At 35.2% G+C, this 26580-nt stretch overlaps 1 protein-coding gene across 3 annotated transcripts in view; it reads right to left on the bottom strand.

Annotated features, from left to right (window-relative positions):
- Positions 1-9663: 9663 nt before the first annotated feature.
- PMS1 (PMS1 homolog 1, mismatch repair system component) overlaps positions 9664-26580 on the bottom strand; it is a 106319-nt gene continuing 89402 nt past the window's right edge. Inside the window, exons 16-20 of one of the 3 annotated variants that reach the window (XR_013763016.1) lie at positions 19788-19840; positions 19164-19219; positions 18372-18414; positions 16458-16515; positions 9664-9725 (exon numbers count right to left, since the gene is read on the bottom strand). The gene's annotated coding sequence lies outside the window, so the exon portion shown is untranslated. Of the gene's footprint in view, positions 9726-16457; positions 16516-17151; positions 18065-18371; positions 18415-19163; positions 19220-19787; positions 19841-26580 lie in introns of those variants that run through there. The other 2 variants (XR_013763017.1, XR_013763018.1) reach the window with 2 other exon arrangements.

Here is a 26580-nt window from a genome sequence, read left to right as displayed (position 1 = left end):
GAATGTTCCCACTATCCCTATTTTTTCTAGTGTTTTGAGCATGAAGGGGTGTTGTATTTTATCAAATGCTTTTTCTGCATCTATTGAAATAATCATGTGGTTCTTGACTTTAAGTCTATTGATATGGTGAATTACATTTATTGATTTCTGGATGTTGAACCAACCTTGCATCCCTGGGATAAAACCCACTTGATCGTGGTGCACTATCTTTTTAATATATTTTTGTATGCGATTTGCTAAAATTTTATTGAGAATTTTTGCGTCAATGTTCATTAATGATATCAGTCTGAAATTTTCTTTCCTCGATTTATCTCTGTCTGGCTTGGGTATCAGGGTAATATTGGTTTCATAGAATGAGTTTGGGAGGGTACCCTCCTCTTCTATTTCATGGAATACTTTGAGAAGTATTGGAATGAACTCTTCTTTAAAGATTTTGTAGAACTCGGCTGAGAACCCGTCTGGTCCTGGACTTTTCTTTGTTGGTAGGCTTTTGATGACCTCTTCTACTTCATTACTTGAAATTGATCTATTTAAATTTTGTATGTCCTCCTCGTTCAATTTAGGCAATTCATATGTCTCTAGAAACCTGTTGATGTCTTCGAAATTTTCTATTTGGTTAGAATATAGATTTTCAAAATAGCTTCTAATTATGTTTTGTATTTCAATCGTGTCTATTGTGATATTTCCTTGTTCATTCCGAATTTTGGTGATTTGGGTTTTCTCTCGTCTTCTCTTTGTTAGAGTGGCTAAGGGTTTATCAATTTTGTTTATTTTTTCAAAGAACCAACTATTTATTTTGTCAAATTTTTGTATAGTTTCTTTTGTTTCAATTTCGTTGATTTCAGCTCTGAGTTTAACTATTTCCTGTCTTCTATTACTTTTGGTGTTGGTCTGTTCTTCTTTTTCTAGGGCTTTGAGCTGAAGTGTTAGGTTGTTTATTTGTTGATTTTTACTTCTTTTATTGAATGCACTCCATGAAATAAATTTTCCTCTAAGTACTGCTTTCATAGTGTCCCAAAGATTTTGATATGATGTTTCTTTGTTCTCATTTACCTCTAGGAATTTTTTAATTTCCTTCCTAATATCTTCTGTTATCCATTCATCATGTAATAGCATATTGTTTAATCTCCAGGTGTTGGAGTGGCTTCTGTTTTTTACTCTTTCATTTATTTCTAACTTCAGACCATTATGATCTGATAGAATACAAGGTAGTGTCTCTATCTTCTTGTATTTGCTTACATTAGCTTTGTGGCATAATATATGGTCTATTTTAGAGAAGGATCCATGTGCTGCTGAGAAGAAAGTATATTCGCTCTTGGTTGGATGGTATATTCTATAAATGTCCGTTAAGTCTAAATTATTGATTGTGTTATTGAGATCTATGTTTTCTTTGTTCAATTTTTGTTTGGAAGATCTGTCCAGTGGTGAGAGAGGCGTGTTAAAATCACCTAGTATTATTGTGTTATGGTCTATTTGGTTTCTGAAATTGAGAAGGATTTGTTTGACATATTTGGATGAGCCACTGTTTGGGGCATAGATGTTTATGATTGTTATGTCTTGCTGATTTATGATTCCCTTAAGCAGTATGTAATGTCCTTCTTTATCCCTTTTGACTAGTTTTGACTTGAAGTCCACCTTATCTGAAATGAGGATGGATACTCCAGCTTTTTTGCTGAGTCCATGTGCATGATATGTTTTCCCCCATCCTTTCACCTTTAGTCTATGTGTATCTCTTTCTACGAGGTGAGTCTCTTGCAGGCAACATATTGTTGGATCTTTCTCTTTGATCCAATCTGCCAGTCTATGTCTTTTGATTGATGAGTTCAGGCCAATAATATTCAGGGTTATTATTGAGATATGATTAGTATTCCCGGTGATTTGGTTCATTTTATTTATTTATTTATTTATTTATTTATTTATTTATTTATTTATTTATTTTGAGACGACTTGGTTCTTCCTTTATTTGACAATTCCTTTAGGATGGTTCCTCCCATTGCTGATTTGTTTCTTTGTTTTTCATCTCTTCCTCATGGAATATTTTGCTGAGAATGTTCTGTAATGCTGGCTTTCTTTTTGTAAATTCTTTTAGCTTTTGTTTATCATGGAAGGATTTTATTTCATCATCAAATTTGAAGGTAAGTTTTGCTGGGTATAAGATTCTTGGGTTGGCATCCATTTTCTTTCAGGGCTTGAAAAATGTTGTTCCAGGCCCTTCTAGCTTTTAGGGTCTGGATTGAAAAATCTGCTGATATCCGTATTGGTTTCCCCCTGAATGTAATTTGATTCCTCTCTCTTGGGGCCTTTAAAATTCTGTCTTTATTTTGTATGTTGGGCATTTTCATTATAATGTGCCTTGGTGTGGGTCTGTTGTAATTTTGTATATTTGGAGTCCTATAAGCCTCTTGTACTTGATCTTCCATTTCATTCTTCAGATTTGGGAAATTTTCTGATAGTATTTCATTGAATAGATTGTTCATTCCTTTGGTCTGTTTCTCTAAGCCTTCCTCAATTCCAATAATTCTCAAATTTGGCCTCTTCATGATATCCCATAGTTCTTGGAGATTCTGTTCATGATTTCTTACCATCTTCTCTGTTTGTTCAACTTTGTTTTCAAGGTTAAATATTTTATCTTCAATGTCTGATGTTCTTTCTTCCAGGTGTTCTATTCTATTGGTTATGCTTTCTATGGAGTTCTTAATTTGGTTTATTGTTTCCTTCATTTCAAGGATTTCTGTTTGGTTTTTTTCCAATATCTCTAACTCTTTATTGAAGTGATCTTTTGCTTCTGTATTTGCTCTTTTAACTGTCGATTGGTGCGATCATTCAGTGCCTGCATTTGCTCTTGCATCTCGTCATTTGCTTCCCTGAGCATTTTAATTATGTACATTCTGAACTCCCTTTCTGTCATTTCTTCTGCCATGCTGTCGTTGGGTTTCATTGATGTAACATCTAGATTTGTTTGCAGCATTTTCTTTCCTTGTTTTCTCATATTGTTCAGGTATCAGTTGACCGCTGTGATATTGCAGATTTCCTCTATTGTCTTATAATATCCCTGAAGATTTCTATTATATCCCCTCTTAGTCTTCAGTAGCCTGAAATCTTGGAGGAAGTTGATAATGCAGTGCTCCACAAGGGAGCTGACTCCCTAGGGGTGGTGGCCTTCTGGTGGGGTATATTCCCTGCTAGTGGGCAGAGGTACCTTCACTTGCTGATGAATGGTCATCCAGAAGGGAAGTAGGTTGTGGGCTGATGCAAGACCAGTTTGGGCCTGTGTCTCTGATTTTATGGTCCTTTTGGGAGAACCTCACCAAACAGGGAGGAGTCACCCGGTGGGGAGGTCTCGCTGGTCGGTTTTCCTCCCAGAGGTTCCGTTCAATTCACAACTACCGCCTGTGCTGGGCAGCCTTCTTCTGCAATGTTCCCAGGGACCCGGACCTACCTCCTGGGCCTGGAAGCCTCACCCTTCACAAACGAATCTCCTTCGGCTGCCTCTCCTCAGAGAAGCTGCCTACAGTCCTGGAGGCTTCGCTCCGCCCCTCAGTTTGTCTGTGGGGCCCTTCCACCAAGAAGCCGTCTAGGACCCTGCTCTGCACTTTTCGCCTGGCTATGCGGCCCCTCCTCTGAGCAGCCACCTGGAGCCCCTTACAATCGCTCCGAGTCCCAGTGACCCGCCACACGCCTTTTCCTCCGGCAGCCACCTGTTGTTCCGTGCGGTCGCTCTAAGACCAAGTGACCCACCACGCACCACTTTCTCCACCAGGCAGTTACCCAGAGATCTGGTGCGTCACGAGTCCCAAGAACTCACTGTGCACCTTCTTGTCCCAACTGCCTCCTGTAGCCCTGGTGCAGTCACTTCGAGCCCAAGCACCCCGCCGCGCTCCTCCTCCTTCTCCAGACAACCCCCCTATGTTCAGGAGCGGATGCTCTGGGACCAAACCACTCACCACGCTGTTCCACCGGATAGCCGCCCAGAGCGCTGGCGCAGCTGTTCCAATTCCAAGCGACGTGCCGAGCCCGTATTTCTCCTTCTCCTCTGGGCAGCCCCCTGTGTTCAGGGGTGGTCACGTTCAGTCCAAACAGCTCACCAAGCACCTTCTCCTTTGGGCAGCCTCCCAGAGCGCGGGTGGGTTGCGCCGAGTCCAAGTGCTGTGGTGAACAGCCACCTCTTCAATGCTCCCGGCTGTCTGCGATCACTGCTCCGGCGGGGGGAGGGGCGCCTCGCCGGCAGTTCTACTTTGCAAAGATCCCTGCTTTTGGGGCTACCGCCCCGTCCAGGACTCCTGCCCCGTCCGGGACGCCTGCCCAGTGGGAGATTCTCACCCGGCTGCTTTGAGTTGGTCCCAAGGCTCTCTATATCTCCTCTTCTTGAGTCCTGAGTCCTGGAGCAACACGAAACCCAGCCACCCTCTAGTCCGCCATCTTGAATCCCCCTATTTGACAATTCCTTTAGCATAATTCCTCCCTTTGCTGATTTGCTTCTTTGTTTTTCATCTCTTCCTCATGGAATATTTTGCTGAGAATGTTCTGTAATGCTGGCTTTCTTTTTGTAAATTCTTTTAGCTTTTGTTTATCATGGAAGGATTTTATTTCATCGTCAAATTTGAAGGTAAGTTTTGCTGGGTATAAGATTCTTGGGTTGGCATCCATTTTCTTTCAGGGCTTGAAAAATGTTGTTCCAGGCCCTTCTAGCTTTTAGGGTCTGGATTGAAAAATCTGCTGATATCCGTATTGGTTTCCCCCTGAATGTAATTTGGTTCTTTTCTCTCACAGCCTTTAAAATTCTGTCTTTATTTTGTATGTTAGGTATTTTCATTATAATGTGCCTTGGTGTGGGTCTGTTGTAATTTTGTGTATTTGGAGTCCTATACGCCTCTTGAACTTGATTTTCCATTTCATTCTTCAGATTTGGGAAATTTTCTGATATTATTTCATTGAATAGATTGTTCATTCCTTTGGTTTGTTTCTCTAAGCCTTCCTCAATCCCAATAATTCTTAAATTTGGCCTTTTCATGATATCCCATAGTTCTTGTAGATTCTGTTCATGATTTCTTACCATCTTCTCTGTTTGTTCAACTTTGTTTTCAAGGTTAAATATTTTGTCTTCAATGTCTGAGGTTCTGTCTTCCAGGTGTTCTATCCTACTGGATATGCTTTCTATGGAGTTCTTAATTTGGTTTATTGTTTCCTTCATGTCAAGGATTTCTGTTTGGTCTTTTTTCAATATCTCTAACTCTTTATTGAAATGATCTTTTGCTTCCTGTATTTGCTCTTTTAACTGTCGATTGGTGCGATCATTCAATGCCTGCCTTTGCTCTTGCATCTCATCATTCAGTGCGTGCATTTGCTCTTTCATCGTTTGCTTCTCTGATCATTTTAATTATGTACATTCTGAACTCCTTTTCTGTCATTTCTTCTGCCATGCTGTCATTGGGTTTTATTGATGTAACATCTAGATTTGTTTGCAGCATTTTCTTTCCTTGTTTTCTCATATTGTTCAGGTACCAGTGGACCGCTGAGATATTGCAGATTTCCTCTATTGAGTTACAATGTTCCTGAAGATTTCTATATATATCCCCTCTTAGCCTTCAGTAGGCTGAAGTCTTGGAGGAAGTTGATAATGCGGTGCTCCACAAGGAAGCTGCCTCTCTAGGAGTGGTGGCCTTCAGGTGGGGTATATTCCCTGCTAGTGGGCAGAGGTGCCTCCACTTGTTGATCAATGGTCATCCAAAGGGGAACTAGGCTGTGGGCTGAGGCCTGTTTGGTCCTGAGTCTCTGGTTTTACCGTCCTTGTGGGGAAACCTCTGCAGCAGGGAAGACTCACCCAGTGGGGAGGTTTCGCTGGTCAGTTCTCTCCTAGAGGTTCGCCTCAATTTACAGCTACCGCCTGGGCTGGGCTGCCTTCCTCTGCAAAGTTCCCAGGGGCCCGGCCCCACCTTCTGTACCTGGGAGCCTCACCCTTCGCAGATGACTCTCCTTAGGCTGCCCCTCCTCAGAGAATCTGTCCGCAGTCCTGGAACCTTCGTTCTGCCCCTAAGCGTGTCTCTGTGGGGCTCTTCCACCAAGAAGCCTCCTAGATCCTGGATCCCTGCTCTGCACCTAATCGCCTGGCTATGTGGCCCCTCCTCTGAGCAGCCACCTGGGGCCCCGTACAATCGCTCTGAGTCCCAGAGACTCGCCACACGCCTCTTTCTCCAGACAGCCGCCAAGTATTCTGGTGGGATCACTAGGAGTCCAAGCAACTCTCTGCGTGCCTCCTCCTCCCACCAACCACCCGTAGCCCTGGGCAATCAATCACTTCGAGTCGAAGTGACCCTCCCCGTTCCTCCTCCTCCTCCAGGTAACCCCCCGGGTGTTCAGGAGCGGTCACTCTGAGTGTCTCTGAATCCATGTGACCCGCTGCACACCTCCTCTGGGCAGCCGCCCGGAGCTCTGGTGCGGCCACTCGAGACCAAGCGACCCACCATGCTCCTCCTCCAGGCAGCCCCCCTGTGTTCAGGAGCGGTCGCTTTAAGTCCAAACAACTCACCAGTCGCCTCCTCCTCTGAGCAGCTGCCTGGAGCTCTAATGCAGTCACTGCGAGTCCAAACGACCCGCTGCGCTCCTCCTCCTCCTCCTCCTACTCCTCCGGGCAGGCCCCGGTGTTCAGAAGTGGTCTGAGTCCACCGCGCCGCTCCTCCTCTGGCAACCGCCTGTAGATCTGGTGCAGTCACTCTGAATCCAAGCGGCCACGCTCCTCCTCCTCCTCCTCAGGGCAGGCCCTGGTGTCCTGAGTCCACACAGCTCTCCTCGCAGCCCCTCCTCTGGGCTGCCGCCCGGAGCCCCAGTGGTTGCTCCGAGTCCCAGCGCTGTGCTGAGCGGCCTCCTCTACGATGCTCCCAGCTGTCCGAGTTCACTGCTCCAGCGGGGGGAGGGGTGTCTCACCAGCAGCTCTACTTCACAAAGTTCCCTGCGTTCCGGGACTACCATCCCATCTGGGATGCCTCCCCAACGGGAGAGACCCACCCGGCTGCTTTGAGTTTGTCCCAAGTCTCTCAATATCTCCTCTTTTGAATTCTGAGTCCTGGAGCAACATGAAATGCAGCCACCCTCTAGGCTAACATCTTGAAAACCTCCTCTTCTTTTGTTCTAATATGTAATTAAAGGTTGGAATTCCCAACTGCTGATGAAAGCCTGGAAATTAATATGCAGTACTCACTCAATTTAACAGCTAAAAACTGACTACAAATTAAGGGAGAGAGGTCTTTTTAACATAATAAATATTTAAAACTTCAATAGTAGCAATGGATTCAAGGTATTCTATAGACTGCAGACCTTGAAGACAAGAGAATAAAAATTTCCTTTCAGTAGAAGAATCTAAAATTACCTTATCTGCTATATTTTCCTCATGACTACTAAAAGGATCAAATTTTGACATATGTGGTAGGTAGGGAGAGAATGTAAATATAAGGGATTTTTTTGCGGAGGGGGTACTGGGGATTGAACTTATGGCACTCAAGATAGGTTGTGCCAATATGAGTATTAAAGACTGATTCCATAAATTTTAATAACTTCACAAAGACTTAGAAAACCATTGCTTCTTTTCAAATAGCTTCTTCTCAACAATGACCTTAAAAAACAGGTATTATCCAAAACATGGTGATGATGCTTGTATTTTACATTAAGAACTTTATAAAATCCACCTTTTTTTGTGCTGTGCTATATTTAGAGATGAATGAAAGAAACAAATAGGGACCAGGAGTAGCTGAATGGTAGAGCATGTGCTTAACCTGCATATTCTAGCACCCCAAAACAAAAACACCCCACAAAACAAATAATTTATCTTTAGAACAAAATATAAATGGATCCATAATTGTATAAGACACTACACAGAATGCTAGAATGAAAGAAGACAACTAAAGCAAGAACAAAGAGATTTTACTAGGAACTAACTTTGGGTTTTTTCCTTAAACAGTTTCATCTGTAAAATACAGTATTGATCCACAGTGTTTCTGTGAGAATTACATGAAAATGATGGCAATTTGTAAGGTACTAAGCACTATACAAAAGAGGCAGCACAGCTACTGACTTGTTCATTCTATATCCTGACATAGATACTAATAAATAATATATATTTGTAATCAACCATATTTTAAGCTGTAAAATGTTACTTAAAAGTACATGTATCAAATAAAGCAAAATTTGAATGATCTTTTAATCACTTCCACTTAATACTTATAAATTCAAAATTTAACAAATAGTTACTATATATTGTTAACTTTCCTTTCTATGAATCATATACAGTCTTGCAACCTTATCATCTAAAGTACATTTTACAAGCAATGTATCATCTCTATTTCCAATACAGAATGCTCTAACAGTTTGAATTCTTTAAATATACCAAATATTCAAATATCTACTTGTTCTAATGCTGATGACAATGTTGATTATTTTGCAAGAACTAACACATATGCTTAACACAAAGTATATTAATAAATACACAATCTTTATGAACTTGTCTTATTCTAAGAATCATCATCATGAATATAAATTAATGTGCAATAATTTTTTTGGCAGGGGCAGTATCAGGGATTGAACTCGCAGGCACTCACCACTGAGTCACAACTCCAGTCCTATTTTGTATTTTATTTAGAGACAGGGTCTCACTGAGTTGCTTAGTGCCTCACTGTTGCTGAGGCTGGCTTTTAACTTGCAATCCTCCTGTCTCAGCCTCCCGAGCCACTGGGATCACAGGCATGCGCCACTGTGCCCAGCCTAATGTGCAGTATTTTAAAAACAATTGAGTTTCTAAGAATAGTGGTTAGGAATTTAATTCCTAAGTGTGTTTTTAATATAAGTTAAATGCATGCAATTAAACTCTCACATTGTTTATATTATTTTAGAGGAATTTTATCAGTCTACAATCTTATGTTATAATTAAAATTAGACCTAATAACACTTTCAGCAAAGTCTTTATATCTTTTCAAAAATTGTTCAGAAAAATGTATAGTTATATGAGGTATGTAGCTATCTTACCCAAATTTTACTCTCAGCTGTTTTAAGATTTCTCTAGTTTGCAATTCTGATCTGTCCTATATTTGACACTATAAAAGTATTTTGAAGTATTATCTAATATGTATCTTATTAATCCATACTATTTCTTTTCTTCCTCATCTCCCAGTTGCTAGTCAGTTTATTTTTCTTTAGCTTATCTCATATTTTAAAGAGAGTATTAATAAAGAATAATTTTTATTTAAATCACTTAATAAAAAAAGGAAAGGAACTTATGCTGCCAAGTTCTGCAATAAAATAGACAAGCTTCCTTTTTCTACCCTCCCCAATTCACTAAATTCAGACAAACAATTTAAATAATGAAAAATAAAAAGAGAAAAGTTGAACACTAAAGTGTGGGGTTTTGTTTAAAATTGTACAAATGGCCTGACCAAAGAAATGTACTTTCTGAGACCTAGTACTTATTGTGTCCTATGCATGTTTCACAGAATTTACATAACATTTGGAATAGTGACAGTACATACCAGTTGACATATTGAATCCAAAGCTTGAAAGAAAAAATAAAAAAGAAAAGCTCTATGAGAAACTTATATGACTAAAAAAAATTACAAATTATGCATTAAAAATTTTAAAAGGAATTTCAATTAGAAATGCAGGAATTACCAAGAAGTTCCTGGTGATTTTCTGAATTCTTCATTTGTAATTATACCAAATTTCTTAATTCTCATATTAAGTCTCTGAAAATATATGAACAAATAATATATTTTATAAGTTTAAAAGACTGTAACATTGGAAGAAACAAAACAAAATAAAAACAACCCCCCCCCCAAAAAAAACAAACAAAACTAAAGAAGAGAATGTACTTAGTAATATTTCTCAGGAGATAACAACAGATAGGTAATCAAGAATACTATTTAGAGCCTCAGATATCTATGTATTGTACAGAAAATATTAACTAAAAACACAAAATTTAAACAGAGTAAAGTTAAATATAATCTTCTAGGTTCTACAGAACATAAAGATGGAAAATTTGCCCTCCTAGACATTAAAATTTATTCAATAGCAATAATTATAAAAAGTATAGTTTTAATAACTGAATAGATTTGTCAATGTTAATAAAAATAAGAGTAATAACTCATTTATTGATTGTATACAATGGGGTAATTGTCTTACATGTATGATGTATTTGTTTTATTCATATTTACATTTTAATGATTCATATTTTATATTTACAATAAATTTATAAGTTTATTATCTCCATATGGAAATAAAAATTGATATGCAAAATCCAGTAACTTACATAAAGGGCATACAGCTTTATTTTATGCTGTTACTATGTAAATCTGAGTGTACACCATAATTAGTCTAAGATAAAGGTAGTATGTCAAGTAAATGTTAATTATTACATTCAAGAGATAACTGGCTGACATTTTAGAAAAAAGGGAAGAGATTCATGTTACCTTTCATACCAAATGAATTTCCATAGAATATTAAAATAAAATGAAGAAAGTATCAGAGGAAAAAACATAAGTGTTAAAATTTAAAAAGTATCAGAATAAAACAAATATACATTTATGTAATTTTGAATTGTGATTATTTTCTTTAAAGATATCATGAGCAAAAAACATAAGTCTCTAATATCTGATAACAACCAAAAGCATCTACATGTCAAAGCTAAATACACTAAGTTTAATACACATAATAAACTGGTAATATTCTTTCATTATAAAAGACAAAAAAGTTTTACTTTCTCCAATTAGGAATTCTTACAAATAATAAAAATACCAACATTTTAAATAGCAAAACCAAATAAAGACAGAATAGGGTATTCAGAAGAAAAGAAACAAAATGACCAATTAACATATGAAATTATATATTCACTAGTAATCACAGAAATGCATTTTAAAATAATAGTGAGATATTTTACTTGCCTCATGAACAAAGATGGCTTAAATTATGGCAAAATCACCCAATAATAACCCCTGCTGAAATGCATTAATGACTATTATCTTTTGGTTAAGTAAATGATGCGGGGGCACCTGGCTGTCCTTGCAGTGCTTGACAGAGTTCCACTGAAGGGTGATTGCAGAGATTCATCCTAAAAGGACTGTAGCCAGATGTATGTCTCCCTAGCTTGGATGTTATTCTGTGGAGTTTTCCTAATAATATGTTACTCACTTCAGTCTGAGGATCTTGCTAGAGGTGATGGGAATAATTCTACAAATTTCCAGAAAAACATCACGGAGACAAAACACATGTTGAAACCCTGTGATGTTAACCTCACTACAGGAGAATGTTTTTTTATGTTAAAAATCAAACACTGCATTTACTGGCACAGCCAGAACCTGTTGGGGCACAGAAATTTATATATAACAATGTTTCCCCAAGTTCTAAACACAAAGCACCTCCCACAGTAGCTACTAGATATGGACTAGCTTATTTTATCTATGGCAAGCCCTGGTACCCCCCTAAAGACAAGCCCTTAGAGAAGGTAGATATAGATCTCCCCCTGTCTCCTACAGGGTGGTTTAATCCAGATGATGGTTTTGTTTATGTGTGGTGGTAAGGTAAAAGAATAAGGTTTCACAACATTCCTTCCTTCCTACAAAGAAAATGTCACCCCTATAATAAACGTTGGTACACAATAACCATTGGGACCGCTGCCCTCCTGTAGCCCTTCACTCAGCAATTTAGATATTAACCAGAAGGACCTATTTGAGATGGTCACTTGACATTATTTGTCTATCAATTTACCGCAAAAATAATAAAAATAGTCTTAGGTCATATAGAGTTTAGATATTAAGGAAATAAACATTGTATTAGCTCATTGACGTAGTTAGATATGCTTAAAATAATTGTGATTAAGTAAGGATAATCTGTAAGGTTACTGTTTTCTCATAATCTTTTGGTAAAAACAATTTCTACCTATGTTTTAGAAACTTCTTTGATTTTATTAATCATAAGCCTGTCATCATAGCCTGAAGAAAAGTGTATATAAACCCAGCCTTCTCCAGAATAAAGTGGGATTGATTGCACCAGAACTAGAGTCTGTGTCTTTCATTCTCCATCCATCGCCAACGCTGTCTCCTGCATCCCGTTTACCAGTGTGGAACCCATGAACTCCTGCTTGGGCTGGACCCCGGCAAAAAGACAACATGGTAACATTATAAATCATCATTTTTAAAAAGTCATATTCTTAGACGTTAAAATTTCACATTTGCATGAATTTCAAGCAAACACACATTTTTTATAAAAATTTATTTTAAAATGTTTGTGTATTGCCTTGCTAGAATGGGAAGAAATGACTAGAAACAAACTGAACTGTAATAATCAATGCTGTTTAAGTTCCACACAATGAAATACTATGCTATGGTTAGCATGATGATTTAAATCTGTAACTAGTGAATTTAAAATGTATTAATAATTAATAAAACAGAAAAACAAGACAGGTGAATATGTTTAATACTATGCTAATTTTCATAAATACTGTTTACGTACACAGAAAAAAATCTGAAAGTAGTATTTTGAGTTCTTTTGGTGTTAAATAACCCAATCAATAAATGGGTTAAGGAACTGAACAGACACTTCACAGAAGAAGATATAATCAAGAAATATTTTACAATGACTTGAAATGCATTCTGTGGTCATGTACAACTAATTAGAACAAATTTTTAAAAATCTGAAAGGATAGAAATTGCCCTGGGTAGAAATTTAGATGATTTTTTTTCCTTTTTTTGTTTTCAATATTTCTAACTTTTCCAAAGTAGCAACACTGTACAATTTATAAGTTAATCTAAAAACAAATGGAAAGTTAAAAATAAGAGAATGAAATATAGATAATGATTTTAGTGTAACAGGTTATAAAGTAGAGACAAAGAGGGTGATAGCTAAAGGGATTATATATCAAGAAAAAAAAACAGTAGACTCACTGATAATCAGGATAGAAAGGGCAAATGAAGGAGTATGCATACACACGAACACATACACAATTGTGTTTGTCACAAAATACTTTTTTGAAAATAAAAAGACTTCAAAACTATTACAAATACAGTCTTAAATTCATTGTCAAATAACCCAAAGGAAACCATGGATCAAGAAAGCATGGCCAGGCAGAGTGAGGACACCCGTAATCCCAGGAGCTCAGGATGCTGAGGTAGGAGGATTGCAAGTTCAAGGCGAGCTTCTGCAATTTAATGAGTCCCTAAGCAACTTAGTGAGACCCTATATCAAAATAAAAAATAAAAGGTCTGAGGATATAGCTCAGTGGTAAAGCACCCCTGAGTTCAATACTCAGTACTAAAAAAAAAAAAAAAAAAAAGAAAAAGAAAAGAAAAGGAAAAAAGCAAGAGGGCTGAAAAAACTTTTATTATTCAATTTCTGACAATACAGAAACCGATTATCTCAAACGCAATAATAATGTGGTGGCTTAAAAACATCTCTAACAATTAGAGAAAAGCAAATCAAAACTACTCTAAGATTTCCTCTTACTCCAGTCAGAATGGCAATCATGAGGAATACAAGTAACAACAAATGTTGTCAAGGATGTGGGGGAAATGTTACACTCATACATTGCTGGTGGGACTGCAAATTGGTGCAGCCATTATGGAAAGCAGTCTGGAATGGAACCAACATTTTACCCAGATATTCCACTCCTCAGTTTATACCCAAAGGACTTAAAATCAGTCATATCAATGTTTATAGCAGATCAATTCACAATAGCTAAACTTTAGAATGAACCCAGGTGCCCTTCAACAGATAAATGGATAAAGAAATTGTGGTATATATACACAATGGAATATTACTCAGTCTTAAAGAAGAATGAAATTAAGGCATCTGCAGGCAAATGGGTGGAGCTGGAGAATATCACACTAAGTGAAATAAGCCAATCCCTACACCCCCCCAAAAAACAAAGGTTGAATATTTTCTCTGATATGTGGATGGGGAATATCCCCCATCTGATATTCACGATGGGGGAGCCTAGGGAAAAACAGAGGTACTTTGCATGAGGCAAAGGGGAGTGAAGGGAGTGAAGGATAGTAGAATGAATTAGACATTATTACCCTATGTGCATATATGATTACATGACCCGTGTGACTCTACATCATGTATAACCAGAAGAATGAGAAGTTTTACTCCATTTATGTATGATGTGTCAAAATGCACTCTACTGTCATGTATAACTAATTAGGACAAATAAAAAATAAAACTAACTTTAGAGAAAAACAAAAGAAACATAGTTTATTTTCCAAGAAAGCTATGTGAATATAAGCTAGAATTAAGCTAGTTGAAATATCTATGAAAATAATTTGTAAACTGCTGAGTGCTATACCAATTATCACTAATCTATAAAAACTGAGTCACTGAGATTAGTCCAGAATAATAAATGGCTTAAGAAACATACTTGAAGCAATAAAATAAACTTTTGGGGAAAAAACTCAAAATAAAGTATTAGCTTTCATATTAGTAGTGACCAAAAGGAAAACATCTCCCACTGGAACAAGGAAAAGAAATATGTCAAATCAATTCACAGAAGGGAGAGAGAAAAAACAGACATAGAAAGGCAGAGACAGAGAGATAAATAGAAAAAACATAAATAAGATAGAATATAGGCAAACAAATCAATAATTACTACAAATATTAAGAGCATTTCTAATTATTATCAGACTTAACAACAACAGTAAAAATCCATCTGTATACATAAGCATGAGGATACAGAATTGGTAAAAGAAAAAAGATGGAAAAAATGCCCCCCAAATATTAACAAAATGGAAAGTTGGTATAGTGTATTTACATCAAATGAAACATTTAAAAATAAAATTTCTTTCTAGCTTTAAAGAAGGTTATTATATTGGGGAGTAATCAGCAAGTTACAAGAATTTTAAACTTGTATGCATCTTATTCCATAGCATCAAAATACAGCAACCTGATGGAGCCACAAGAAAAAAATATATTCATAGAAGATTTTTCTAATTTCCTTAGTATTAAATAAGTAACATAACAAAGAAACAAACAAAATTCATGTATGCTTCTTGTATTAATACCACAATTAAGAAGCTTGATCTAATGAAGATACATGTGTGAACACATATTCAACAACTGGATTTTTTTTGCAGTTAAAATTTAAAACAGATTTATTTTATAAAACTTATTTATTAAAAACAACATAGTAATTCTGGGTTAGGCAAACAGACCACTTCAATAGAATAGAGAATTCAGAAATTAGTGGAAGAAGGATGACCTCTAAACAAAATCAGTAGGAAAACTGAAAATTGACAATCTCCACATGATAAAAAGAGAAGTATTTTATTAGATACCATACACAAAATAAAAACAGATTAGTGAATTCTTCAACGTGATAATGTTGAATTTTATCTGAATTCTGTGTTCCCTGAATGCAACAATAGCTGTAAAATTCCTTTTATGTTTCCAGAAGTGACTGACTACAAAGGGCTATCTTGCTTACACACATTCCTATATGTGACATATTTCCACCCTTTCTCAATGAGTGACTCCTTAGTTTACCTGCCTTTACAAAACTCCATCTCTAAATTGAGATGCTTCTCATAATGAACATAATCCTTATTGTAATAGCCTGAATAAATTCATGTCTAGGGTCTCTGAAAAATGTGAAAAAGGAAGTAGTAAGTCTATTAAAAGAAAATACAAGAGAAAATTCTTGGTAACACAAAGGTTAGGATTTCTTGATTAAGATAGCAAAAATGGATATATCTCAAAAATACTGCTTGGTGAAAATAGTCATGGAAAAAACCTTCATTTATATACTTACATAAAGTTTAAAAACAGTTTGTCTATGTGTATGTGTATGTGTATGTGTGTGTATATGTGTATATTAGGAAAACAAACCTATGTGATAAAAATATAGACAGGAAGGATACATATCTACTTTAGGATAGCTAGTACCTTAGGGGCAGAGAGAGGAGTACAGTGGACTAGAATGATAAAAGGAGAGGTTTAGCTGTATATATGTCGTTAATCCTAAAAAAAGATTTACAGAAAAGTTACAAAGAACTTTGAGATTTTGTTAAAGTGCAGATTATGATTCAACAGAGTTGGAAGCGAGGGGAGGTGGTGCTAATACTGTTGCTAATACTTTCAATCCGTGAATCTAAAGAAAATATAGCCATGTTTCTTCGTTTCTGCATGTTTGAAATAGTCTAATAAAAATAAAGTTCAGGAGAATGTCCAGCAGCTTTCAGAAGGTGCTAGAGTAGTACATAATACTACTCTTAATTATATGTATAGATTGAGGCTATTCTCATATTGTAACACATCAAATAATACTTAGAAATATACCTTCAAATATGAAAGTATAGAAGAGATATGGAGAACTTCAGAAAAATGTCATGAAAGTTAAATTATTAAAGAACTGTTTTATAGGAATTAATAATATTTGACTTTCTGGTTATTTAGTCCATAAAAGTTGACAAATTAGTTAATTTAATCCTTACCTCTTCATCTGTCATTGATGAGATACTCCTGAGGGACACTTTCTGAGGTGTTCTTATGCTACAAAAAAGAAAATATAACAGCATCCACTCAGATGCTCATTTACAATGGTAACTGAGATTAGTATTTTGAGAAACATAAGCAGATGATCCCACAGAAAAGAGACTGCTTCATTACATGGATATTTTCTATATATCAAGAATGGGCTTAAGAAGTTTACATTAATTAATTAATATAATTACTAAACCCAGACTATATAGTCTATAAAGGCCATGAGCTTGATGTGATTTGAACTCTTTATTTTGCCAGGATCTAGAACCGCTCCTGGCACATAAGAGCAAGTCCTGAAAAGAATATGTTAAATGAGTGAGGAAAATTGTATTTCATGACTCCAATATACCAAGATGTGGTAAGGAATATAAAAATATATTCAAAAGATTGCCTTCCCCTTCAGGGCATCAACATCTAGTGGGAAAGACAAATGCCTATCATTTATATATTATATTACATTATGTTACATTATATGTAAAAACATAATACACTCAGAAATCTATGTATTTTATATAGTAGAAACAAGTGTGATAATAATGGAAAAAAGAAATATACATATGGAGAGGAATTATATATAAAGTATACAATGTGAAGATAATAATCTAACATGGATTAAAATTAAATTAAATATATGTGATTAAATATGTGTGAGATGCTATGAAAATACTAAGTGTGCCCAATTTGCTCAGAGAAATCAAAAAGGATTCTCAAGAATTAATAATAATTCTTACAGGATACGTGAAAGTTTGCTGATTGACCATGGACTGTGGTGGCAAAGAGTAAGAAGAATTAGGTAGGTAGACAATGGAGACACATATCCTAAAAAGAGGGATCACAGAATCAAGAAAGAATAAGGTTTGTTTTTAAAAAGTACAAGCAATTTAGTATGTCCAAATTCAGGTATAAGAGGAAAAAATTCTTGAAAATGAGGATGAAAAGATATCTAGAAATCAAACTATAAAGTACATGATTTTCATAAAAAATTACATGCTAAGAAATTTGACTACAGCAATTAAGGATGGTAAGCAAGAGAGTAATTTGATTAGATTCATTTCATAGATGTTTTGGTAGCAATATGGGATATGAACAAGTGGATAGGACTATAAGAAAATAAACTAAGACAATTTTTAAAATGACTGAGGTCAGAAGTGATTAGAGATTAAAAGAGGAAAGTAAAGAGGAGACTCAGAAGTTTTCAAGGAATAGAACTGATAAGATAATCAGGGCAATGTTAAAATGGCTTTAATGTTCCTGATTTGGGAAACAGTGGAATGTATAAGGTGATTATATGTATACAGATACATTCATAAAAGCATGTATACCCACACTAAAGGAGCATGTGAGAAGAGAAGCATGTGGGTACAATGGAAGTCAGATAAGAAAGGCAACATGAAAAATGAAGTATATATAACGTCCATAAGAGAAAGATGAAAGTTTGGGGGAAAATGTGTTTGTGGACACTTTTTTTTTTAAAGCAATAGTCCTTACCTTTATTTCAAATTACCTATATGCTGTACTTACAATTCAGGTAATGTCTTGCTATACATGTGTGTTATATCTAAAAGGCTTAGGAACAATATCTAGCAAATAGTAAGTTTTCAAAGAATGTTAGCTATCATATCACCCTGTATCGTCCTAGAGCATTAATATTCCTACTATCACTAATTTTATTTCATCCAATTCTGAGTTTTTAAAGAGGAGTTGGTAAAATCTATTGGGTACAAATAACTTTCAAATTCTTCAACAGCATTACCTATTCAAAGCACTTTGCTGAATTAAAGACCTCTTGTTTATTCAAAGCAAGGAGAAGCTAGAATAATTTTGTCTCAGAAAATAAAGAAATACATCACCGCTTGCAAACATACAGTGAAAGTTTTCAGATCTGCTGTAGAAAGATACTCTGTATCACTGAAAGTTGATGATTTTGTTTCCAGAATGGACATGCAAGAAAAGAATTTGAGAAAGAAAAGGAGAAATTCAGCAAATGTCCAGAATTGAATGAGATAGACCTTCAAAATGTCTTGTTTTCTTTGAAAAGTTGTAAATAATTAGATTAAATTATCCATATTCTAAAGTGAACTTCATAGGATATCTAATACATTATTTTTAACTACATAGGGCTCTCTTCCATTAGCTTAATAGAAAATTAACTGTAACAGTATCAAATTCTGGTCAGTTATCTAATCATTAGTATTGTATATGATTCTAAGATATGAGTAACTTATTTAAGATGATAAATATGTCATACTCAGGTACATAGTGATAGAGTCTACATTTAAAACAATGCTTTACTTTTAAATTATAAAATTCCCTTAAGAAATAGGCAAAAACTTCTCAAAAAAATAAATGAGTGAAAAGAGATAAAAGATGTGATTATGACCTAGGCATTATACTACTTGAGTTACATTTCATCTCATTCTTTGTAAACTCTGCAAAATAAATATTATGTCTATATAACAGAGGAGCACAAAAAGTTAAATAGCCTATGGTAACACAGCTGACATGGATAAAACTGAAATTGAATCCTGACACTGGCCAGCTCCAAGGCTCACAGTCTCATATCAAGACTATACTGTTGCTTCTGAAATCTAAAATATACATGCCTTATATTTTAATAAAAGTTGTAAATTTAAAAGAAATTTGTATATTTCACTGACTTATCATGTGCTTCTTTTGAACTACCATCTTCACTTATAGTTTCTGTTTCTTCCTCCTTTGGAGAAAACAAAAATACAATATTAGAATCAGTCATGTGGCTGGATTAGAGTAGGTGGTTTTCTCAAAATAGCAAAATATATCCCAAAATTGCTTAAAACAATCAAACAGAAGTAATTTAGGGTGATTGATTTCTTTAAAAACTCAAGATATCTCACTTCCTTGCATCTCAGTTTTTCCCCTTTAAGAGAAAATTCATCTTGTTACCATTTGCACTGATAGAAGTCATTCCTATCTGATTCCTTTTCGTTTAACTCCTAGCTTCTGGAAATATTTAGGTCCATTTGTAATGCAGGAGAAAACAGAGGGACAATAACTACAAGAAACCCAGAAAGCCATAACACAAATAAGGATAACAAAATATACATTTTTCTTCTCCATAAATATCAGAATATTTGCTGTTCTAAAAATCTAGCTAGTTTAGATAAGAGCATCTTTTTTTTCAATGTATTTCACGAACTCAACATTCTTGTTAAATATTGTGTTTGTATTCCTTACAGAGTTATTAACACATTTTACTCACAAATATCACTGGGACAATGGGTGGGGGATAATATTTTTTATACCTCAAGAATGTCAAATTCTTCTTCAAGTTCTTCTAAAGAAACTTCTTCTTCTTCTGTGTTAAAAGAATACAATAAATGTTGGATGACTAAAAAAGTTAGACATAGCATAAATGGAATTTTAGCAGTATGATTTTAGAGGTGATGTCTCACCTCTATTTTAATTCATTCCAATTCATTTATTTTTATTTTTACAGACTGCATTTTGATTCATTGTACACAAATGGGGTACAACTTTTCATTTCTCTGGTTGTACACAATGTAGATTCATACCATTCATGTAATCATACAAGTACATAGGGTAATGATGTCTGTTTCATTCCACCAAACATGGTTTTAAACTAATATTGTTAATGTACACTTTGACTACATTATCTTCCTGTTAAAAAACTTTAAGTTATTCTTACTAAAGTTGAAAATCTTTAGTCTGATATTCAAGTCTATGCAAAATTTGTTCCCAAATGAAGCATGAATTTATTTCCCATGACTTTCCTCTCTTGAAAAGCATGGGAATTAAGATCAGTATTCATTCCTTAAATAACTGTGGAACTGAAATTTAAGGGAGACAGAGCTAAACAAAATCTTATCATTCAAATATATTTATAGACTGCCTTCTAGGTCAGATGTCCTGTTAGGTGATAAACAGAGGTGAAGAAAACTCACAAGCTCAGTGACTTTAAGCACTGAATGAATGGTAAATGCCAATACTGGGATATAGGAGTTCAATGTTTTTTTAAGGCAAAAATAGGAGATATTGGTTATTTGAAGAGTACCAAGACATTAGGGTTAAGTGCTAGCACAGAATCTACATTATGTAAAAAGTGAGTGGAGCAGAAAGTAAGGAAAGAACAACACAGGTTCCCTTTAGCCTTGTCCTTTACTCCTATTTACTTCCTTTCTTCCTCTCCACTCAGATTATTTTCTTTTTTCCTTACATGTAACCCCCAATTTTTCAGATTATTTTCATTTTTTTCTGTATTCTTCCATATTTTCCTTTACTATTTTATTTGAATATTTTCTTCTATGTTATTGATTTTTATCTCATTTTATTGATTCATTAATTGGCACACACTTTCAAAAATAAAGTTTTCCTTTCATTATTCTTTCAATTGACTAGAATTCACTGCTGGAATATTTTATCATTTAATATTCTATAATATTTTACATTTGATTATAAATTCTCTAAATTTGAATTGATACTTCTAGTTAAGGTTTTAAGTACGGTCTTTGCATTTTAAAATTATGAACTACTATTATAGGGAAAGCACAACTCTCTCCTAACATTAGAAATGAGAAGTTATCCCACACAATTTAAGATACTATAAAAATGTCACATTGAGAAAAGTATATTTTTTAAATCATAAGAAATAATAAAGTAATATACTATGCATAGTAATATATTTCATAATATAATTATATTATTTCTATATGCTGTATCTGAGTCATGTCAATAATATTAATATATAACTGCAATAATGTTATTGTAATAAAATAATATTTATAGTGTAAAATATAACACTATAACAATATAACACATAATAACATATAAGAAGAGGAAGAAAAAAGTGCAAGATAAAAACTAAAAGTAGAAACAGGATTATATAAATGAAACATAATTGTCTGGTATGGTCTTGAGGAAAGAAAGACCAAAGGAAGGGAGCTGAGAAGAAACAGAGCTAAAATTTATGAAGAAGTTTCAAGCACCATTGAAATTCAGTGAGCTCTGTGAACTCAAAGATTTTATTTGATGATGCCCAAGAGAAGATGTGGATATCAATTCTACATCCAGGCAAAACAGAAAAATCTATGGATAGCTACTCTATGAGACACAACTTAAGAAAAGTCACCAAAAATTTCACACTAGGAAAAAAAGATTGAGAAATACGATAAGAAATAATAATATATCCTATATGTGATAATATAAGATATATAATTATGTTAATCTTTCATAGTGGTATTCAGAGATTAATCCATTACTTCATAAATGTATTATATAAAAATCATTTCTATTTACCCTTAAGCTGCTGAAAATTCACTTATCTTTCAAAGATTCCAGGTATAAGTATATGATGTCATAAGTATTCATTCTGTTTTTACAAAACATGAATAGTCACACTAATTTTTATTTTTAAAACTAACATCTGAAATCATTCTTCATTTATTACCCAATGTAAAAAGGATACATGCATGTGGCAAACAGGTTCATTTTCTTAGAGAATTATTTCTATTGAACATTCTAACCTTCTATACAATAAAGTCTTCCCCACTGGTACTAGAAATCATGCACACAAGATTCAAACTGAGTCACCTGTAATGCCTTCAAAAAATAGAAAAGCAGACACTAAATCCCTGTTGAGTCTATCTCTAGTAGCATTTTTTCCCCCTGTTTCCAATTTCTAGGGCTGCTACCTTAATTCATGCATTATATATGTAAGTACTACGAAGCTGCTACCTGGACTTGAATTTCTCCCTCAAACAAAGAATGTTATACCTGGCTGCCATGGTCATCTTTAAAAGACACAGTTCTGAACAGGTTTCATCTCTCTCCCCTCTATCCTTTTGTTCCCTGTAGAATGTCTTCTCTATTTCTAATTTTAAAATGATAATAAACTCTCAGCTTCAGGAAGTTGATCATCCTTTACTGCTTTTTGTTGTTACTGGAGGTGCCAGAGATCAGACTCAGGGCTGCTGGCAAGTACTCTACAACTGAGCTACATCTCTAGCTCTACCCTTTGCTGAAGTGATTTGTTATTTAGTCAGATCCTCTACATTTTTATTCCTCTCACTTCCCATTAAATTGAATAAAGTTAACTGTGAATTTTTCTCTATTAAAATACTCAAAAAGGCAGAGAGTATACTGTACTTAATTTTTAATCTCCATGTATGGAATCTATCAGAGTACTTTTTTTTAAAGCATATTAAGCAGGTTTTATTTAAAAGTAATAATTTAAGAGTAATAATACAGACTTCTCCTGGGAGGGAGAAGGGGGCCATGGCTCATGTTCTAAAATCCCAAGAATGAGTGCACCCTACATCTTTTGTAGGTTAAGGTCTCTTTTGTTCTCCAGCTCTCTCCCCCCTTATCTCTCCTTCCTGCCTAAGGTGACAGGCCCGTTTTGCACAAAGTGAGAAGTGATGGGCAGGGGATGGCCAAGGTGATTCAGGAAGGACGGGCCCAGGGGGCATTAATTAGCAGCTCCATTCTTGCAGTCCTTGATAAAGGCAGGTAAATTTGGTAATCAATGAGCTCCGGAGATCCCTGACATTCCATTCTTCCAGGGGCAGTCTCCAACTTCCAGAGGCAGATGACTTTCATGGCCTTTATTTCCTCCATTCGACCCAATCCCCTATTTCTACACAAACTGCCTGTCCTTAAATCTGGCTTCAGTCCCCCCTTTTGCTTTAGGAACTCCTTACTGCTGTAAGGAAATGGGGTGCCGACCGTTCTGGCTGGTTCGAAGCTGGAAGTGGGCAGCGAGGGGCAAGCAGTTTGGAGTTCCCTTTTAAAACTCGGGTCAATCAAGGGGTCCAAGGTAGAAGTCTGGTTGGGGAAGAACAGGTTGTAAAGTCATCTGGGGGTGGGTGCTTCTCGGTGTAAATCTTGGTGGGACCTCCAAATCTGATACCACCGTTTACTGGTGACAAGTTCTGCTCCCTCTAATGTTGAAGTTTGAACACTAGAGGAGCATGCCAAGGCAAGCATATTAAGCAGGTTTTACTTAAAAGTAATAATTTAAAAATAATACCAGACTTCTCCTGGGAGGGAGAAGGGGGCCATGGCTGATGTTCTAAAATCCCCTCTCAGAGTACTTTTGATAGATGTTTGGTAAATACTGAGTAAATGAATAAGTTTTTAAATAACACTAAAATCATTCTTTATGAAAGAAGTAATGTTCATATTTGGAAATGATATTCATAAGATTATATTGCTATAGTGTGTACATGTATAGATATGTAACAGTGAATCCCACTATTATAAGTAATTGTAATGTGCCAATAAAAATATGTAAAAAAGAAAGAAGTAATAATACTCAAAGGAAAGTGCCCAAAGAAACTACTGTTTAAGAATCAACACTAGAAATCCTTAATACAATATATTTAAAATCACATTAAGAAGATAGTACACCATGATCAAGTGGGTTCCATTAACACATGCAAATCAATAAATGTAATTCACCACACATAAATAGAATTAAGGACAAGAATCACATGATTATCTCAATAGATACAGAAAAAGCCTTTGATAAAATCCAACATCCATTCATGTTAAATATGATGGAGAAGCTAGGAAGAGAAGGAACTTGCACAACATTATAGAGGTTGTATATGACAAACCCAAAGTCAATATCATGCTGAATGGGAAAAACTGAAAGAATTTTCTTTAAAATCAAAACTAAGAAAAGGATGTTTATTCTCAACACTCTCATTCAATGTAGTTCTTGAAACTCTAAAAAGAGAAATCAGGCAAGAGAAGGAAATTAAAGGGATACAAACAGAAAAAGAAGTAGTCAAACTATCTGTTTGCTAAAGGCATGATTGTATACCTAGATAACTCAGAAAATTCTACCAGAAGACTTGCAGAGCACAAATTCAGCAAAGTTTCAGAAAATGGGATCAACATATAAAAATCAATAGTTTTCCTCTACTTTAATAATGAATCTGCTGAGAAAGAAATCAGGTAAACTATGCCATTCTCAGTAACTTCAAAAATAAAATACGTTGGAATAAATCTAATCAAAGAGGTGAAAGATTTCTACAATGAAAACTATAGAATGCTGAAAAAGAAACTAAAGACCATAGAAGATGGAAAAAACTTCCATGTTCTTGGATAGGCAGAATATTGGCAAAATGCCCAGACTACTAATAGTGTTATACTAAGTCAATACAATCCCCATCAAAATATCAATGACATTCTTCACAGAACTAGAAAAAACAGTCATAAAATTCATTTGGAAAAATAAAAGAACTAGAATGGTCAAATTGATTCTAAGCAAGAAAAGTGATCCTGGAGGCATTAACAATAACAGACCTCCAATTATATTAAAGAGCTATAGTAACAACATGGTATTGGCACCAAAGCAGACATGAAGACCAATGGAATAGAAGACATACAGACAAATCCACATAGATATAGTCATCTGATATTTGACAAAAGTACCAAAAACATGTCAACGGAAAGATAGCTTTTTAAATATACGGTGCTAGGGAAACTGGATATCCATATGTAGAAGAATGGAAATAGATCCCTATGTTTCGCACTTCACAAAAGTCAACTCAAAGTAGATCGAAGACCTAAGAATTAGACCAGAAACTTTGCACTGCTAGAAGAAAACAGATTCAACACTCCAACACTGCAATTAGCCTGACTTCCTTAACAAGACTCCTATAGTTCAAGAAATAAAATCAAGAATAAATAAGTGGGATAGAATCAAATTCAACAGCTTCTACACAACAAAGAAAATAAATGTGAAGAGAGCTAAAGAATGGGTGAAAATCTTTGCTACCTACGCCTCTGACAGGGGATTAATATCCAAAATATATAAAGAACTAAAAAAATGTAACACCAAACCAAACCAAACCAAACAACCCAATTAATAAACAGGTAAAAGAACTCAACATTCTCAGAAGAAGAAATGAAAATAGCCAACAAATATATAAAAAATGTTCAACATACTTATCAATTTGGAAAATGCAAATCCAAACTACATTCAGATTTCATCTCACTCCAATTAGAATGGCAATCATCAAGAATACAAGTAAGAAAATCTTGCAAAAATGCGGGGGAAAAGGTACATTCATACATTGTTGGCAGGACTGCAAATTAGTACACCACTTTGGAAAGTAGTAGGGAGATTCCTCAAAGACTAGGAATGGAACCACCATATCACCCAGTTATCCCACTCCTTGGTATTTATCCAAAATAACTAAAATCAGCAAACTACAGTGATAAAGGAACATCAGTGTTTATAGCAGTGCAAGTCACAATAGCCACGTTGGGAACCAGCCCAGGTGCCCATCAACAGACAAATGGATTAAGAAAATATGTAAAACACACACACACACACACACACACACACAGGAGTTCTAGCCACTATAAAGAATGAAACTATGGCATTTGTTTGTAAATGGATGGAACAGTAGAACATTGTCCTAAGTGAAATAAGCCAGAATCAGAAAGTCAAGGGTTGAATTTTTTCTCTCATTTGCAGAAGAGAGAGCAAAAATAAGAAAGAAAAAAAAAAATAAGGAAAAAACCCACATATTTTTTCCTTTTTTTTTTTTTTTTTTTTTTTAACTGATCTCCCTTCCATGGAAATAGAAGGGAAATAAGTAGAGAAAGGGGATTGAGGAGGAAACAGAGGAGGGACAGGAAAAGACAGGAACTGCAGAAAGGAGTTGACCAAATTATGCTATGAATATACCACAGTAAATCCTATCTTTCTGTATACCTATAATGTACAATCAAAAAAACAACAAATAAATAGAAGAAAGATCAGTAGAGGAAGGGAAATTGGGGGAGAGATAAAGGGGGGGAAAGAAGAAATGGAGCAAATTGTATTCCATGCATATGATTATGTCAAAATGTTTTTTAGGGCCTGGGGCTGTGGCTCAGTGGTAGAGTGCTTACCTAACAAGTGTGAGGTACTGGGTTTGATTCTCAGCACTATATAAAAAACAAATAAATGAAGATCATCTACAACTAAAAATATTTTTAGAAAATGTTTTTAAAAATTTTTAAATTTTATTTATACAATTTATTTTATTTGTAAAAGATATAAAAACTTTAAAAACCAAT

Source organism: Sciurus vulgaris (genome assembly GCF_902686455.1).
Source record: "Sciurus vulgaris genome assembly, chromosome: 3".
NCBI classification, from domain to species: domain Eukaryota; kingdom Metazoa; phylum Chordata; class Mammalia; order Rodentia; family Sciuridae; genus Sciurus; species Sciurus vulgaris.
Note: the sequence above shows the minus strand (reverse complement) of the source record. Positions and strands in the feature narration are given on the sequence as shown.